The sequence below is a fragment of the Cherax quadricarinatus genome, chromosome 15 (genome assembly GCF_038502225.1).
Source record: "Cherax quadricarinatus isolate ZL_2023a chromosome 15, ASM3850222v1, whole genome shotgun sequence".
Lineage (NCBI taxonomy): Eukaryota > Metazoa > Arthropoda > Malacostraca > Decapoda > Parastacidae > Cherax > Cherax quadricarinatus.
The window spans coordinates 31,180,605-31,198,639 of record NC_091306.1 but is presented as its reverse complement, the minus strand read 5'-3'; the positions used below and the strand labels follow the sequence as shown (position 1 = coordinate 31,198,639).

Below are 18,035 nucleotides of genomic sequence, written 5' to 3'. Positions count from 1 at the left end.
CTGTTGACTGGGGTAACGAAGTGAGCTATCAATATGACAGTTTTCTGAACACTATACATGCTGCTCAAAGAATGTTTATCCCATATAAAGAAATTAGATCAAATAGAAATGACCCAAAATGGATGAACAATAGGCTCAAATATCTACTAGGGCATAAGAAAGGAATTTATAGGCGTATCAAAAGAGGTGAGGGTCATCTTATGAATCAGTATATTGACATTAAGAGGGACATTAAAAAGGGGATAAGAAAAGCTAAAAGGGACTATGAAATTAAAGTTGCTAGGGATTCTAAAACTAACCCAAAAAGTTTTTTCCAGGTCTATAGAACAAAAGTTAGAGATAAGACAGGTCCCCTTAAAAATAACTATGGGCACCTTACTGACAAAGAGAATGAAATGTGCTCGATTTTTAATAATTATTTTCTCTCAGTTTTTACACAGGAAGACACTAACAATATTCCAGTAATTAATTTTTATAGTGGGCTAGAAGATAAATTATGTAACATCACAGTCACTAGTGAAATGGTTGTGAAGCAGATAGTCAGACTGAAGCAAGATAAGTCGCCGGGTCCTGATGAGGTTTTTTCAAGGGTTCTTAAGGAATGCAAAATGGAACTCTGTGAACCATTAACTAATATTTTTAATTTATCTCTTCAAACAGGTGTAGTGTCTGATATGTGGAAGATGGCTAATGTAATTCCTATTTTTAAAACAGGGGACAAGTCGTTACCGTCAAATTACCGCCCAATAAGCCTGACCTCAATTGTAGGCAAATTACTAGAGTCAATTATAGCTGAGATTATAAGAAGCCATCTCGATAAGCATAGCTTGATTAATGATACTCAGCATGGATTCACAAGAGGCCGGTCTTGTCTAACTAATTTATTAACTTTCTTCAGTAAAGCTTTTGAGGCTGTTGACCACGATAAAGAATTTGATATTATTTACTTAGATTTTAGTAAGGCTTTTGATAGAGTTCCACACCATAGACTGTTAAAGAAAGTGGCAGCTCATGGCATTGGGGGAAAAGTGCTCTCGTGGATCGAGTCATGGCTCACTGACAGGAAGCAGAGAGTGTCCATAAATGGGGTTAAATCCAAGTGTGGATCTGTAACAAGTGGCGTTCCACAGGGATCAGTCTTGGGCCCGTTGTTGTTTATAATATATATCAATGATCTTGATGAGGGAATTACTAGTGATATGAGCAAATTCGCCGATGACACAAAGATAGGTAGGATAATTGATTCAAACGTAGATACAGTGGACCCCCGCATAACGATTACCTCCGAATGCGACCAATTATGTAAGTGTATTTATGTAAGTGCATTTGTACGTGTATGTTTGGGGGTCTGAAATGGACTAATCTACTTCACAATATTTCTTATGGGAACAAATTCGGTCAGTACTGGCACCTGAACATACTTCTGGAGTGAAAAAATATCGTTAACCGGGGGTCCACTGTATTATGGAACTTCAGGAGGATTTAAACAAACTCTATTCTTGGTCAGAAAAGTGGAAGATGCAGTTCAATGTAGATAAATGCAAGGTTCTGAAGCTTGGGAGTACCCATAACCCTAGTACTTATAAGTTAAAAGATGTAGAACTTAGCCATACAGATTGCGAAAAGGACTTGGGGGTTATGGTGAGCAGCAACCTTAAACCAAGACAGCAATGCCTAAGCGTACGTAATAAGGCAAATAGATTACCAGGATTTATATCAAGAAGTGTAAGCAACAGAAGTCCAGAGGTCATACTGCAGCTTTATACATCATTAGTAAGGCCTCACCTATATTATGCAGCTCAGTTCTGGTCTCCATATTACAGAATGGACATAAATTCGTTAGAAAACATTCAGCGTAGGATGACTAAATTAATACATAGCATTAGAAATCTTCCATATGAAGAAAGATTGAAGACTCTTAAGTTACATTCACTTGTTAGACGAAGAATGAGGGGAGACCTGATCGAAGTGTATAAGTGGAAGATAGGTATTAATAAACGGGATATTAATAAGGTCTTGAGGTTATCTCTCCAAGAGAGAACCTGCAATAATGGATTTAAATTAGATAAGTTTAGATTTAGAAAGGACATAGGAAAGTATTGGTTTGGAAATAGGGTAGCAGATGAGTGGAACAGTCTACCTAGTTGGGTTATTGAGGCTGGGACTTTGGGTAGTTTCAAATTTAGGTTGGATAAGTACATGAGTGGGAGGGGTTGGATTTGAGTGGGACTTTCACATCAGAGCTTATTTCTTGGGTGGCATTGAAAATTGGGTTGGGCAAATGTTTTGTTAGTGGGATGAATTGTAAGGACTTGCCTAGTATGGGCCAACAGGCCTCCTGCAGTGTTCCTCCTTTCTTATGTTCTTATGTATCAGCACCACGTCACTGGTATCAGCACCACGTCACTGGTAGCAGCACCACGTCACTGGTAGCAGCACCACGTCACTGGTAGCAGCATCACGTCACTGGTATCAGCACCACGTCACTGGTATCAGCACCACGTCACTGGTATCAGCACCACGTCACTGGTATCAGCACCACATCATTGGTAACAGCACCACATCAATGGTATCAGCACCACGTCATTGGTAACAGCACCACGTCACTGGTAGCAGCATCACGTCACTGGTAGCAGCACCACGTCACTGGTATCAGCACCACGTCACTGGTAGCAGCACCGTCACTGGTATCAGCACCACGTCATTGGTAACAGCACCACGTCACTGGTAGCAGCACCACGTCACTGTTATCAGCACCACGTCACTGGTATCAGCACCACGTCACTGGTAGCAGCACCACGTCACTGGTAGCAGCACCACGTCACTGGTATCAGCACCACGTCACTGGTAGCAGCACCACGTCACTGGTAGCAGCACCACGTCACTGGTATCAGCACCACGTCACTGGTATCAGCACCACGTCACTGGTAGCAGCACCACGTCACTGGTAGCAGCACCACGTCACTGGTATCAGCACCACGTCACTAGTAACAGCACCACGTCACTGGTATCAGCACCACGTCACTGGTATCAGCACGTCACTGGTAGCAGCACCACGTCACTGGTATCAGCACCACGTCACTGGTATCAGCACCACGTCACTGGTATCAGCACCACGTCACTGGTAGCAGCACCACGTCACTGGTAGCAGCACCACGTCACTTGTATCAGCACCACGTCACCGGTAGCAGCACCACGTCACTGGTAGCAGCACCACGTCACTGGTAACAGCACCACGTCACTGGTATCAGCACTACGTCACTGGTAGCAGCACCACGTCATTGGTAACAGCACCACGTCACTGGTAACAGCACCACGTCACTGGTATCAGCACCACGTCACTGGTATCAGCACCACGTCACTGGTATCAGCACCACGTCACTGGTAGCAGCACCACGTCACTGGTAGCAGCACCACGTCACTGGTAGCAGCACCACGTCACCGGTAGCAGCACCACGTCACTGGTAGCAGCACCACGTCACTGGTAACAGCACCACGTCACTGGTATCAGCACTACGTCACTGGTAGCAGCACCACGTCATTGGTAACAGCACCACGTCACTGGTAACAGCACCACGTCACTGGTAGCAGCACCACGTCACTGGTAGCAGCACCACGTCACTGGTAGCAGCACCACGTCACTGGTAGCAGCACCGTCACTGGTATCAGCACCACGTCATTGGTAACAGCACCACGTCACTGGTAGCAGCACCACGTCACTGTTATCAGCACCACGTCACTGGTAGCAGCACCACGTCACTGGTAACAGCACCACGTCACTGGTAGCAGCACCACGTCACTGGTAACAGCACCACGTCACTGGTAGCAGCACATCACTGGTATCAGCACCACGTCACTGGTAGCAGCACCACGTCCCTGGTAGCAGCACCACGTCACTGGTAACAGCACCACGTCACTGGTAGCAGCACCACGTCACTGGTAGCAGCACCACGTCACTGGTAGCAGCACCACGTCACTGGTATCAGCACCACGTCACTGGTAACAGCACCACGTCACTGGTAGCAGCACCACGTCACTGGTAGCAGCACCACGTCACTGGTATCAGCACGTCACTGGTAGCAGCACCACGTCACTGGTAGCAGCACCACGTCACTGGTATCAGCACCACGTCACTGGTAGCAGCACCACGTCACTGGTATCAGCACCACGTCACTGGTATCAGCACCACGTCACTGGTATCAGCACCACGTCACTGGTAGCAGCACCACGTCACTGGTATCAGCACCACGTCACTGGTAACAGCAACACAAAGACCTGGGAGTGATTATGTCGGAGGATCTCACCTTCAAGGACCATAACATTGTATCAATCGCATCTGCTAGAAAAATGACAGGATGGATAATGAGAACCTTCAAAACTAGGGAGGCCAAGCCCATGATGACACTCTTCAGGTCACTTGTTCTATCTAGGCTGGAATATTGCTGCACTCTAACAGCACCTTTCAAGGCAGGTGAAATTGCCGACCTAGAACATGTACAGAGAACTTTCACGGCGCGCATAACGGAGATAAAACACCTCAATTACTGGGAGCGCTTGAGGTTTCTAAACCTGTATTCCCTGGAACGCAGGAGGGAGAGATACATGATTATATACACCTGGAAAATCCTAGAGGGACTAGTACCGAACTTGCACACGAAAATCACTCACTACGAAAGCAAAAGACTTGGCAGACGATGCACCATCCCCCCAATGAAAAGCAGGGGTGTCACTAGCACGTTAAGAGACCATACAATAAGTGTCAGGGGCCCGAGACTGTTCAACTGCCTCCCAACACACATAAGGGGGATTACCAACAGACCCCTGGCAGTCTTCAAGCTGGCACTGGACAAGCACCTAAAGTCAGTTCCTGATCAGCCGGGCTGTGGCTCGTACGTTGGTTTGCGTGCAGCCAGCAGCAACAGCCTGGTTGATCAGGCGCTGATCCACCAGGAGGCCTGGTCACAGACCGGGCCGCGGGGGTGTTGACCCCCGAAACTCTCTCCAGGTAAACTCCAGGTAAACCACGTCACTGGTATCAGCACCACGTCACTGGTAGCAGCACCACGTCACTGGTATCAGCACCACGTCACTGGCATCAGCACCACGTCACTGGTATCAGCACCACGTCACTGGTAGCAGCACCACGTCACTGGTAGCAGCACCACGTCACTGGTAGCAGCACCACGTCACTGGTAGCAGCACCACGTCACTGGTAGCAGCACCACGTCACTGGTGGCAGCACCACGTCACTGGTGGCAGCACCACGTCACTGGTAGCAGCACCACGTCACTGGTAGCAGCACCACGTCACTGGTAACAGCACCACGTCATTGGTATCAGCACTACGTCACTGGTAGCAGCACCACGTCACTGGTAACAGCACCACGTCACTGGTAACAGCACCACGTCACTGGTAGCAGCACCACGTCACTGGTATCAGCACCACGTCACTGGTAACAGCACCACGTCACTGGTATCAGCACCACGTCACTGGTATCAGCACCACGTCACTGGTAGCAGCACCACGTCACTGATAGCAGCACCACGTCACTGGTAGCAGCACCACGTCACTGGTAGTCAGTCACTGGTAGCAGCACCACGTCACTGGTAACCACGTCACTGGTAGCAGCACCACGTCACTGGTAACAGCACCACGTCACTGGTAACAGCACCACGCACTGGTAGCAGCACCACGTCACTGGTAGCAGCACCACGTCACTGGTAGCAGCACCACGTCACTGGTAACAGCACCACGTCACTGGTAGCAGCACCACATCACTGGTATCAGCACCACGTCACTGGTAGCAGCACCCCGTCACTGGTAGCAGCACCATGTCACTGGTAACAGCACCACGTCACTGGTAGCAGCACCACGTCACTGGTAGCAGCACCACGTCACTGGTAGCAACACCACGTCACTGGTAGAAGCACCACGTCACTGGTATCAGCACCACGTCATTGGTAACAGCACCACGTCACTGGTAGCAGCACCACGTCACTGGTAGCAGCACCACGTCACTGGTAGCAGCACCACGTCACTGGTATCAGCACCACGTCACTGGTAGCAGCACCACGTCACTGGTATCAGCACCACGTCACTGGTAGCAGCACCACGTCACTGGTATCAGCACCACGTCACTGGTATCAGCACCACGTCACTGGTAGCAGCACCACGTCACTGGTAGCAGCACCACGTCACTGGTATCAGCACCACGTCACTGGTATCAGCACCACGTCACTGGTATCAGCACCACGTCACTGGTAGCAGCACCACGTCACTGGTATCAGCACCACGTCACTGGTATCAGCACCACGTCACTGGTATCAGCACCACGTCACTGGTATCAGCACCACGTCACTGGTAGCAGCACCACGTCACTGGTATCAGCACCACGTCACTGGTAGCAGCACCACGTCACTGGTAGTAGCACCACGTCACTGGTATCAGCACCACGTCACTGGTAGCAGCACCACGTCACTGATAGCAGCACCACGTCACTGGTAGCAGCACCACGTCACTGGTATCAGCACCACGTCACTGGTAGCAGCACCACGTCACTGGTATCAGCACCACGTCACTGGTATCAGCACCACGTCACTGGTAGCAGCACCACGTCACTGGTAGCAGCACCACGTCACTGGTAGCAGCACCACGTCACTGGTATCAGCACCACGTCACTGGTAGCAGCACCACGTCACTGGTAGCAGCACCACGTCACTGGTAGCAGCACCACGTCACTGGTAGCAGCACCACGTCACTGGTAGCACCACGTCACTGGTAGCAGCACCACGTCACTGGTAGGACCACGTCACTGGTAGCAGCACCACGTCACTGGTAGCAGCACCACGTCACTGGTAGCAGCACCACGTCACTGGTAGCAGCACCACGTCACTGGTAGCAGCACCACGTCACTGGTATCAGCACCACGTCACTGGTAGCAGCACCACGTCACTGGTATCAGCACCACGTCACTGGTATCAGCACCACGTCACTGGTATCAGCACCACGTCACTGGTAGCAGCACCACGTCACTGCCCCACAACAACAACCTCTATACGTACACAGGCAGCTGAGTAATTATAGAGTTGGAGAGTCCGTTGTTAGTAAACAGCCACAGTAGGTGTTGGCAGTAGGTGCACTGGCCGGAGCTAGGTGATGTGCACCTTCTGAGTGCACCTGAGGTGGTTCACAACAAGATCACAATGTTACTGTTGTCACGCTGCACTGTTGTCAGCCCCTTTACTCGCACTAGAGCCTTGCCGTTTTCTTTGGATTTGTTGCGATTTTTTGGATAGACTGTTATTATTTTATTATCATCATCGGAAGCGTTAAACCCGTATGGATTATACAGCACCTGTTTAGGGAGGATGGGAATGGAAGGTATTCAGGCTCACTTCAGGGAACCGGAGCACAGATCCAATTCCCTCGATCAAGAGCCCCTCACCAGCATCAAGGAACCTCCCTTGAGGGGATTATTACATTAAGAATCATAGATGAGACTGTCTTGATGAATGAGGCGTTATTTTCACTATTAGCACTGAAGGTTAATAACCCAGGATAACCCACTGGGGCCATTTTTAGGTTCTTCTCCGCACTCCACTTGCTTCCTCAAATTTCATACACACGATGATGACTGATCAACTCACTGGTGCAGCTGGTAGGTTCCTTGTCATGCACATCAATGCTTCTGGTCATAGATGATTATTATTTTTATAATCATAATTAAGCCCTAAACCCACTAGGGTCACACAGCGCTGTTCAGCAGATGTAGACATAACTAAATAAAAACTTTGCCTCACAAATAAGAAAGAACACTACATCAGGCCTACTGACCCATGCGAACCCCTCAAGGAAGGTTCCTTGATGTTGGTGAGGAGCTCTTGATTTAGGGAATTGGATCTGTGCTCCAGTTCCCCGAATTAAGCCTGAATGCCTTCCACATCCCCCCCCCCCAGGCGCTATATAATCCTCCGGGTTTAGCGCTTCCCCTTGATTATAATAATAATAATGACCCATGCGAAGCAGGTCCATTCCCTCCCCCCCTCGACCTAGAACAATGATCACCTAGTTAGGTCACTTTCACTTAAGGAACACGGCACACAGACCTGGTAGCACAAGCTAGTCAGGTCCAACTCACACCCACCCACACCAACTCGTGTATTTATCCAACATATTTTTAAAACTACACAAGGTCTTAGCTTCTATGACGGTACTCGGGAGTTTGTTCCACTCATCCACAACTCTATTTCCAAACCATTGCTTTCCTATGTCCTTCCTGAATTTGAACTTTTCCAACTTGAAACCATTGCTGCGAGTCCTGTCTTAGCTGGATATTTTCAGCACGCTATTTACATCCCCTTTATTTATTCTTGTTTTCCATTTATACACCTCAATCATATCCTTCCTAATTCTATGTCTTTCTAGAGATTGCAGATTCAGGGCCCTCAGTCTATCCTTATAGGGAAGATTTCTAATACATGAGATCAACGTTGTCATCCTCCTCTGTACGTTTTCCAGTGCATTTGTATCCATTCTGTAATATGGTGACCAGAACTGTGCAGCATAATCTAAATGAGGCCTAACCAAGGATATAGAGTTGAACAACCTGAGGACTTCTATTATTTGTACTTCTTGATATGATGCCAAGGATTCTGTTAGTTTTATTGCAAGAAAAGTCATGGATTTTATTCAGAGGCCAGCCATTCTAAAAAAAAAACCGCCCTAATTTTGCCTATTGTAAATATCTCGTAACAACGTATATCCACACTATAATGATTGATGACCGAATTTGTGAGTGAGTAAACTCATTATTATTGTTCAGGAATTTGCAGTAGTTCATTACCGGCAAGCACGAATGTTGGGGTGAAGTCCATGGACTAATTATAATCCTCTAATCCTTGAACTACCGCAGCGCCCGCAGGATTAGTATGGGCTACATAATAAACTATTAAACTAACCTCCCTTTCCACCTGTGAAGTATCTCCTGCTCTGGAATGAGGGCAGCTGATGAGGTACCATTGGTCAAATGTGACACCTTCACCCAGCCTCTCAGCTTATCCTCGTAGGACATGTACACCTGTCCACCAAGCTGGATTATTTTTATTGTATTCTTGGAGAGCGATAAGCCCGTAGAGATCATATAGACTCTTTGGCAATGGGGAGCAAGTCTGCTATTGCCTGATGATAGTGGCTTTCAGGCGAGATTATTTACAATGTTTGTAAATAATTTTATCTGTTTGCTAATTGTTAAGGATTTCAAATCTCTTTCGTTGTCCACTGCATGTAGCAGGATTTGATGAAGTAACTTTGAAAACAAGCCTGGTGCCCCAGGGTATGGGGAAACCTCGTCTAGTTCCGACTAGGCACCCATATTTAAATGGGGTCTGGCTCTGTGGTAAAGTACTGTGGACTCTGATACAGAGTTTGCATGCTCGAAACCTGCTGTGGAAGTAGAGAAAAATGTTTATATATAATCATGAACAAGCGATACAAAATGCAAAACAACTAAAGGGATTATTATTATTATTATTATAATCAAAAAGAACAACTAAGGGGAGAGTTGAATGATAGATCAAGGCCTCTCGTGTTACAGTCAACACATCTTCAGGACATTGCAATGTAACAGAAAAGAGTACGAAGTCCAGGTAGATTCGTTCAGGGAAACGGCTCTAGTTAGAGTAGGATGGTATTTCATTAGCAACCCAGCATACATAAGGGGATTACAAATAGACCCTTGGCTGTCTTGAAGAAGGTGCTGGACAGGTACTTTAAGTCAGTACCTGATCAGGTATGGTAAGATTGTGGACAGTGGAGTCAGAGTGCACATGCTGTGGATTCCATCTCACATTGGTCTTCAGATGCATGATAAAACTGATAAATTGGCTAAGCTGTATGCTCTCAAAGAGGGGGTAGATTGCAATCTTGGCTAGTCAGTTAGCAGTTTGAGAACAATAATACGAAAAGAACTTCAACTGAATTTTATTAACTTAAGACTCAGGGAGACTGACACCAGTCAGTCCATCTATCATCATTCTATCATGCAGGAGGAGCCACATGTCTATGGTGCATCCAACAAAATAAGCAAGACTCTTGGATGTCACTACCGCCCGGCTCCGGCTGGGTTACAAGTATCTTTGGCAGGTTAAATCACCACCACCAGATGTAGACCAAACGAAATGTAAACTTTGCCAGTTGGACTATTGTCACACCTTGCGTCATTATGTACTGGAGTGTGATAAAATGAATGAGTTTAGAGACAACTCACTCAGAAATGTTCAAGAAATGGCAAAGTATTTTATCCACAGTGGTATATTACAGACCATTCTGGAGAAATACCCTGACTTTGCTAGCTGCAAATAAAGCATTACCACGTGTGTGTGTGTGTGTGTGTGTGTGTGTGTGTGTGTGTGTGTGTGTGTGTGTGTGTGTGTGTGTGTGTGTGTGTGTGTGTGTTACCATTTTGTCCAAGGCACATGTCGATTAGACACTAGGCCTGTTGTGTGAGTTTGTGTGTGTATAGTGTGTGTGTGTGTGTGTGTGTGTGTGTGTGTGTGTGTGTGTGTGTGTGTGTGTACTCACCTATTTGTACTCACCTATTTGTGGTTGCAGGGGTCGAGTCTTAGCTCCTGGCCCCACCTCTTCACCGGTTACTACTGGGCCCTCTCTCTCCCCGCTCCATGAGCTTTATCAAACCTCGTCTTAAAACTGTGTATGGTTCCTGCCTACACTACGTCATTTTCTAGGCTATTCCACTGCCTGACAACTCTATAACTGAAGAAATACTTCCTAATATCTCTCTGACTCATTTGAGTCTTCAACTTCCAATTGTGGCCTCTTGTTTCTGAGTCCCCTCCCTGGAACATCCTATCTTTGTCCACCTTGTCTATTCCGCGCAATATTTTATATGTCGTTATCATGTCTCCCCTGACCCTCCTGTCCTCCAGTGTCGTCAGGCCGATTTCCCTTAATCTTTCTTCATAGGACATTCCCCTTAGCTCTGGAACTAACCTTGTCGCAAACCTTTGTACTTTCTCTAGTTTCTTGACGTGCTTTATCAAGTTCGGGTTCCAAACAGGTGCTGCATACTCCAGTATGGGCCTGACATACACGGTGTACAGTGTCTTGAACGATTCCTTACTAAGGTATCAGAATGCTGTTCTCAGGTTTGCCAGGCGCCCATATGCTGCAGCAGTTATCTGATTGATGTGTGCTTCCGGAGACATGCTCGGTGTTATACTCACCCCAAGATCTTTCTCCTTGAGTGAGGTTTGCAGTCTTTGGCCACCAAGCCTATACTCTGTCTGTGGTCTTCTGTGCCCTTCCCCTATCTTCATGACTTTGCATTTGGCAGGATTAAATTCGAGAAGCCATTTGCTGGACCAGGTGTCCAGTCTGTCCAGGTCTCTTTGAAGTCCTGCCTGGTCCTCATCAGATTTAATTCTCCTCATTAATTAACTTCACATCATCTGCAAACAGGGACACTTCTGAGTCTAACCCTTCCATCATGTCGTTCACATATACCAAAAATAGCACTGTGTGTGTGTGTGTGTGTGTGTGTGTGTGTGTGTGTGTGTGTGTGTACTCACCTATTTGTGGTTGCAGGGGTCGAGTCTTAACTCCTGGCCCCGCCTCTTCACCGGTTGCTACTGGGCCCTCTCTCTCCCCCCGCTCCATGAGCTTTATCAAACCTCGTCTTAAAACTGTGTATGGTTCCTGCCTCCACTACGTCATTTTCTAGGCTATTCCACTGCCTTACAACTCTATGACTGAAGAAATACTTCCTACTATCTCTCTGACTCATTTGTGTCTTCAACTTCCAATTGTGGTCTCTTGTTTCTGTGTCCCCTCCCTGGAACATCCTGTCTTTGTCCACCTTGTCTATTCCACGCAGTATTTTATATGTCGTTATCATGTCTCCCCTGACCCTCCTGTCCTCCAGTGTCGTCAGGCCGATTTCCCTTAATCTTTCTTCATAGGACATTCCCCTTAGCTCTGGAACTAACCTTGTCGCAAACCTTTGTACTTTCTCTAGTTTCTTGACGTGCTTTATCAAGTGCGGGTTCCAAACAGGTGCTGCATACTCCAGTATGGGCCTGACATACACGGTGTACAGTGTCTTGAATGATTCCTTACTAAGGTATCGGAATGCTGTTCTCAGGTTTGCCAGGCGCCCATATGCTGCAGCAGTTATCTGATTGATGTGTGCTTCTGGAGACATGTTCGGTGTTATACTCACCCCAAGATCTTTCTCCTTGAGTGAGGTTTGCAGTCTTTGGCCACCTAGCCTATACTCTGTCTGTGGTCTTCTGTGCACTTCCCCTATCTTCATGACTTTGCATTTGGCAGGATTAAATTCGAGAAGCCATTTGCTGGACCAGGTGTCCAGTCTGTCCAGGTCTCTTTGAAGTCCTGCCTGGTCCTCATCAGATTTAATTCTCCTCATTAACTTCACATCATCTGCAAACAGGGACACTTCTGAGTCTAACCCTTCCATCATGTCGTTCACATATACCAAAAATAGCACTGGTCCTAGGACCAACCCCTGTGGGACCCCGCTCGTCACAGGTGCCCACTGTGATACATCATTACGTACCATGACTCGTTGTTGCCTCCCTGTCAGGTATTCTCTGATCCATTGCAGTGCCCTTCCTGTTATATGCACCTGATGCTCTAGCTTCTGCACTAATCTCTTGTGAGGAACTGTGTCAAAGGCCTTCTTGCAGTCCAAGAAGATGCAATCAACCCACCTCTCTCTCTCGTGTCTTACTTCTGTTATTTTATCATAAAACTCCAGAAGGTTTGTGACACAGGATTTGCCTTCCGTGAATCCGTGCTGGTTGGCATTTATACTCTTGTTCCGTTCCAGGTGCTCCACCACTCTCCTCCTGATAATCTTCTCCATAATTTTGCATACTATACACGTCAATGACACAGGTCTATAGTTTAGTGCCTCTTTTCTGTCTCCTTTTTTAAAAATGGGAACTACATTTGCTGTCTTCCATACCTCAGGTAGTTGCCCAGTTTCCAGGGACGTGTTGAAGATTGTGGTAAGTGGCACGCACAACATATCTGCTCCCTCTCTAAGGACCCACGGGGAGATGTTGTCCAGTCCCATTGCCTTTGAGGTATCGATGTCCCTTAGCAGTTTCTCCACCTCCTCCTCATCTGTATGTATGTCGTCCAACACTTGTTGGTGTATTCCTTGCTGGTGTCCCCATCTGGTCTGTCCCCCCAGAGTCCTTCCTGTCTCTACTGTAAATACTTCCTTAAATCTCGTGTTGAGCTCCTCACATACCTCTTGATCGTTTCTTGTGAGTTCTCCACCTTCTTTCCTCAGCCTTATCACCTGGTCCTTGACTGTTGTCTTCCTCCAAATGTGGCTATACAGCAGTTTCGGGTCAGATTTGACTTTCGATGCTATGTCGTTTTCATACTGTCGCTGGGCCTCCCTCCTTATCTGTGCATACTCGTTTCTGGCTCTTCTACTAATCTCTTTGTTTTCCTGGGTCCTATGCCTCCTGTACCTTTTCCATTCTCTGTTGCACTTAGTTTTTGCCTCCCTACACCTTCGGGTAAACCAAGGACTCGTTTTGGTCTTCCTATTATTTCTGTTTCCCTTGGGAACAAAACTTTCCTCTGCCTCCTTGCACTTTGTTGCCACATATTCCATCATCTCGTTTACTGATTTTCCTACCATTTCTCTGTCCCACTGAACCTCCTGCAGGAAGTTTCTCATACCTGTGTAGTCCCCCCTTTTATAGTTTGGCCTGTCCCCTTCAGTTCCTGTTACCTTCTCCACTTGTAACTCTACTATATAGTCAAAACTCAGAACCACGTGATCGCTAGCTCCAAGGGGCCTCTTGTAAGTGATGTCCTCAAATAAATAACAAAAAGGCACAATACCGTGACTGGAACAATACACAAATAACCCGCACATAAAAGAGAGAAGCTTACGACGACGTGTGACTTTGTCAATGGTCCAAGTCGGACCGAAACGTCGTCGTAAGCTTCTCTCTTTTATGTGCGGGTTATTTGTGTATGATGTCCTCAATGTCTGAACTGCTCAGGGTGAACACAAGATCCAGTCTTGCTGGCTCATCCTCCCCTCTCTCTCTGGTTGTGTCCCTGACATGTTGATGCATGAGGTTTTCAAGTACCACATCCATCATCTTGGCTCTCCATGTTTCGGGACCCCCATGTGGCTCCAGGTTTTCCCAGTCGATCTCCCTGTGGTTGAAATCGCCCATTACCAGTAACTTTGCTCTGCTCGAGTGAGCTCTTCTTGCCACCTCAGCCAGTGTGTCCACCATCACCCTGTTGTTTTCTTCGTACTCCTCTCTTGGCCTCCTGCAGTTCTGTGGTGGGTTATACATCACTCCACTGACTACTTTATGTTCTCCGGACTGAATTGTACCTACAATGTAGTCTCTTTCTCCAATCATGTCCATGCCTTCCATTTCCTCAAATCCCCATTGGTGTTTTATGAGCAGTACAACCCCTCCTCCCCCTCTACTCCTTCTATCTTTCCTCAGGATCTGATATCCTGTTGGGAAGATTGTGTCTGTTATTGTCTCAGCGAGTTTTGTTTCTGTGACTGCTATGATGTCTGGGGATTTTTCACTGATTCTTTCGTTCCACTCCTCATGTTTATTCGTTATTCCATCCGCGTTTGTGTACCAAACCTTCAGTTTCTTTTCTATCATTGTGGTCATGCAAGAATATTGGGGTTGGGGGAGCGAGAGCCTTGGTGGGGGCCTATATGGGGCTGTGGTGTAGGTGGGGTTTGTGTTGATGGGGGTGGGGTCAGAATGCCCATAAGGGACAGCTGTTGGGGTGAGGTTTGTGATATGGGGGTTGGTGGCAGAGGGAACAGTGAGTGGGTTGTAGTATAGGTTGCTCAGTTGTGTTGGGAATGTCGCAGTTGGAGTCTTTTGGTGGGAGATTCTGTGGTGTGTGTGTGTGTGTGTGTGTGTGTGTGTGTGTGTGTGTGTTAGTGACCATTTTGTCCTAGGCACATGTCGATTAGACACTAGTCCTGTTGTATATGTGTGCGTGTGCTTGTGTGTGTGTGTGTGTGTGTGTGTGTGTGTGTGTGTGTGTTACCATTTTGTTCTAGGCACATGTCGATTAGACACTAGGCCTGTTGTGCGAGTTTGTGTATAGTGTGTGTGTGTGTGTGTGTGTGTGTGTGTGTGTGTGTGTGTGTGTGTGTGTGTGTGTGTGTGTGTGTGTGTGTGTGTGTGTGTGTGTGTGTGCGCGTGCATGCGTGTGTGTGTTACCATTTTGTCCTAGGCACATGTCGATTAGACACTAGGCCTGTTGTGCGAGTTTGTGTATAGTGTGTGTGTGTGTGTGTGTGTGTGTGTGTGTGTGTGTGTGTGTGTGTGTGTGTGTGTGTGTGTGTGTGTTGGGTGTGTGTGTGATGCGTGTGTGTGTATGATGCGTGTGTGTGTGTGATGCGTGTGTGTGTGTGATGCGTGTGTGTGTTTGTGTACTCACCTATTTGTGGTTGCAGGGGTCGAGTCATAGCTCCTGGCCCCGCCTCTTCACTGATTGCTACTAGGTCCTCTCTCTCCCTGCTCCATGAGCTTTATCATACCTCGCCTTAAAACTATGTATGGTTCCCACCTCCACTACTTCACTTTCTAGACTATTCCACGACTTGACTACTCTATGACTGAAGAAATACTTCCTAACATCCCTTTGATTCATCTGAGTCTTCAACTTCCAATTGTGACCTCTTGTGTCTGTGCCCCATCTCTGGAACATCCTGTCTTTGTCCACCTTGTCTATTCCGCGCAGTATTTTATATGTCGTTATCATGTCTCCCCTGACCCTCCTGGCCTCCAGTGTCGTCAGGCCGATTTCCCTAAACCTTTCTTCGTAGGACAATCCCCGTAGCTCTGGGACTAGTCTTGTTGCAAACCTTTGCACTTTCTCTAATTTCTTGACGTGCTTGACTAGGTGTGGATTCCAAACTGGTGCTGCATACTCCCGTATGGGCCTGACGTAAATGGTATACAGTGTTTTGAACGACTCCTTACTGAGGTATCGGAACGCTATCCGTAGGTTTGCCAGGCGCCCGTATGCTGGAGCAGTTATCTGATTGATGTGCGCCTCAGGAGATATGCTCGGTGTTATACTCACCCCCAGATCTTTTTCCTTGAGTGAGGTTTGCAGTCTTTGGCCATCTAAACTATACGGTGTCTGTGGTCTTCTTTGCCCTTCCCCAATCTTCATGACTTTGCATTTGGCAGGGTTAAATTCAAGGAGCCAGTTGCTGGACCAGGCTTGTAGCCTGTCCAGGTCTCTTTGTAGTCCTGCCTGATCCTCATCCGATTTGATTCTTCTCATTAACTTCGCATCATCTGCAAACAAGGACACTTCTGAGTCTATCCCTTCCGTTATGTCGTTCACGTATACCAAGAACAGCACAGGTCCTAGGACTGACCCCTGTGGAACCCCGCTTGTCACAGGCGCCCACTCTGACACCTCGTCACGTAACATGACTTATTGTTGCCTCCCTGTCAGGTATTCTCTGATCCATTGCAGTGCCTTTCCTGTTATGTGTGCCTGGTCCTCTAGCTATCGCAGTAACCTCTTGTGAGGAAATGTGTCGAAGGCCTTCTTGCAGTCCAAAAATATGCAGTCGATCCACCCCTCTCTCTCTTGTCTTACTTCTGTCACCTTGTCATAAAACTCTAGTAGGTTTGTGACACAGGATTTTCCTTCCCTGAAACCGTGCAGGTTGTCAATTATACACTTGTTTCTTTCCAGGTGCCCCACCACTCTCCTCCTGATGATCTTCTCCATGACCTTGCATACTATACACGTTAGTGATACAGGTCTGTAGTTTAGTGCCTCATGTCTGTCTCCCTTTTTAAAAATTGGGACTACATTTGCCATTTTCCATACCTCAGGGAGTTGCCCAGTTTCAAATGATGTGTTGAAGATCTTTGTTAATGGCTCACACAATATCTCTGCTCCCTCTTTAAGGACCCATGGAGAGATGTTGTCTGGTCCCACCGCCTCTGAGGAGTCAAGTTCGCATAGCAACTTCTTCACCTCCTCCTTGGTTGTATGTACCTCATCCAGCACTTGCTGGTGTGCCCCCCTGTTCTGATTACCTGGAGTCCTACTGGTTTCCACTGTAAATACCTCTTTAAATCTTGTGTTGAGCTCCTGACATACCTCTTGGTCGTTTCTTGTGAATTCCCCATCACCCTTCCTCAGTCTGATTACCTGGTCCTTGACTGTTGTTTTCCTCCTGATGTGGCTGTACAACAGCTTCGGGTCAGTCTTTACTTTTGATGCTGTCATTTTCATATTGTCTCTGAGCCTCCCTTCTTATCTGTGCATATTCGTTTCTGGCTCTTCGGCTGTGTGTGTGTGTGTGTGTGTGTGTGTGTGTGTGTGTGTGTGTGTGTGTGTGTGTGTGTGTGTGTGTGTGTGTGTGTGTGTGTGTGTGTGATAGGTAAAACTTGCAATTTTGGCTTAAATAGCAATACTCTTCTTGCCGAATAAGGCAAGCAAAAATTTTTGTATTCAATAATTTCACAAAAATCAATCTGAACCTAATTAAAAAAAATATTTCATTGTTTGTTTATTATTAAATTACTGTAAACTTATCTAAAATAGATTTAGTTGGATTAGGCTAAATTAAATTGCACTTGTTATAATAATGTTAGGTCAGTTTTCTAAGGTTCTTTTAGTACAAAATTATTATTTTTTACATTAACATAAATGAAAAATATATCTTTAAATGTATAAGTGGAAATTTTAGAAAGGACTTAATTTTAAATGAGTTCTTGCTAATTGACCAGTTTTACCTATTTAGTACGACGTATGTGTTAGTATTGTAACCATGAACGAATAGTAATTAATCAATAACACTGCGACTAGATGGGGGATCAAACCATGTTGTTTTAGCCCGCCTCATGGTGAGTGAAAATTCATGACACTCTAACCCACTGGACCATCCAATCCTGGACCCACTGGACTATCTAATCCTTGACCATCCAATACACAAATATATA

The 18,035-nt window shown here is 46.7% G+C and overlaps 1 protein-coding gene across 1 annotated transcript in view; it reads right to left on the bottom strand.

Moving 5' to 3' along the window:
* The window catches only part of SiaT (beta-galactoside-a-2,6-sialyltransferase), a 112,233-nt gene extending 105,009 nt beyond the window's left edge, over positions 1–7,224 (bottom strand). Inside the window, exon 1 of the mRNA XM_070085259.1 lies at positions 7,062–7,224. The gene's annotated coding sequence lies outside the window, so the exon portion shown is untranslated. The remainder of the gene's footprint in view (positions 1–7,061) is intronic.
* Between the last annotated feature and the right edge of the window lie 10,811 nt (positions 7,225–18,035).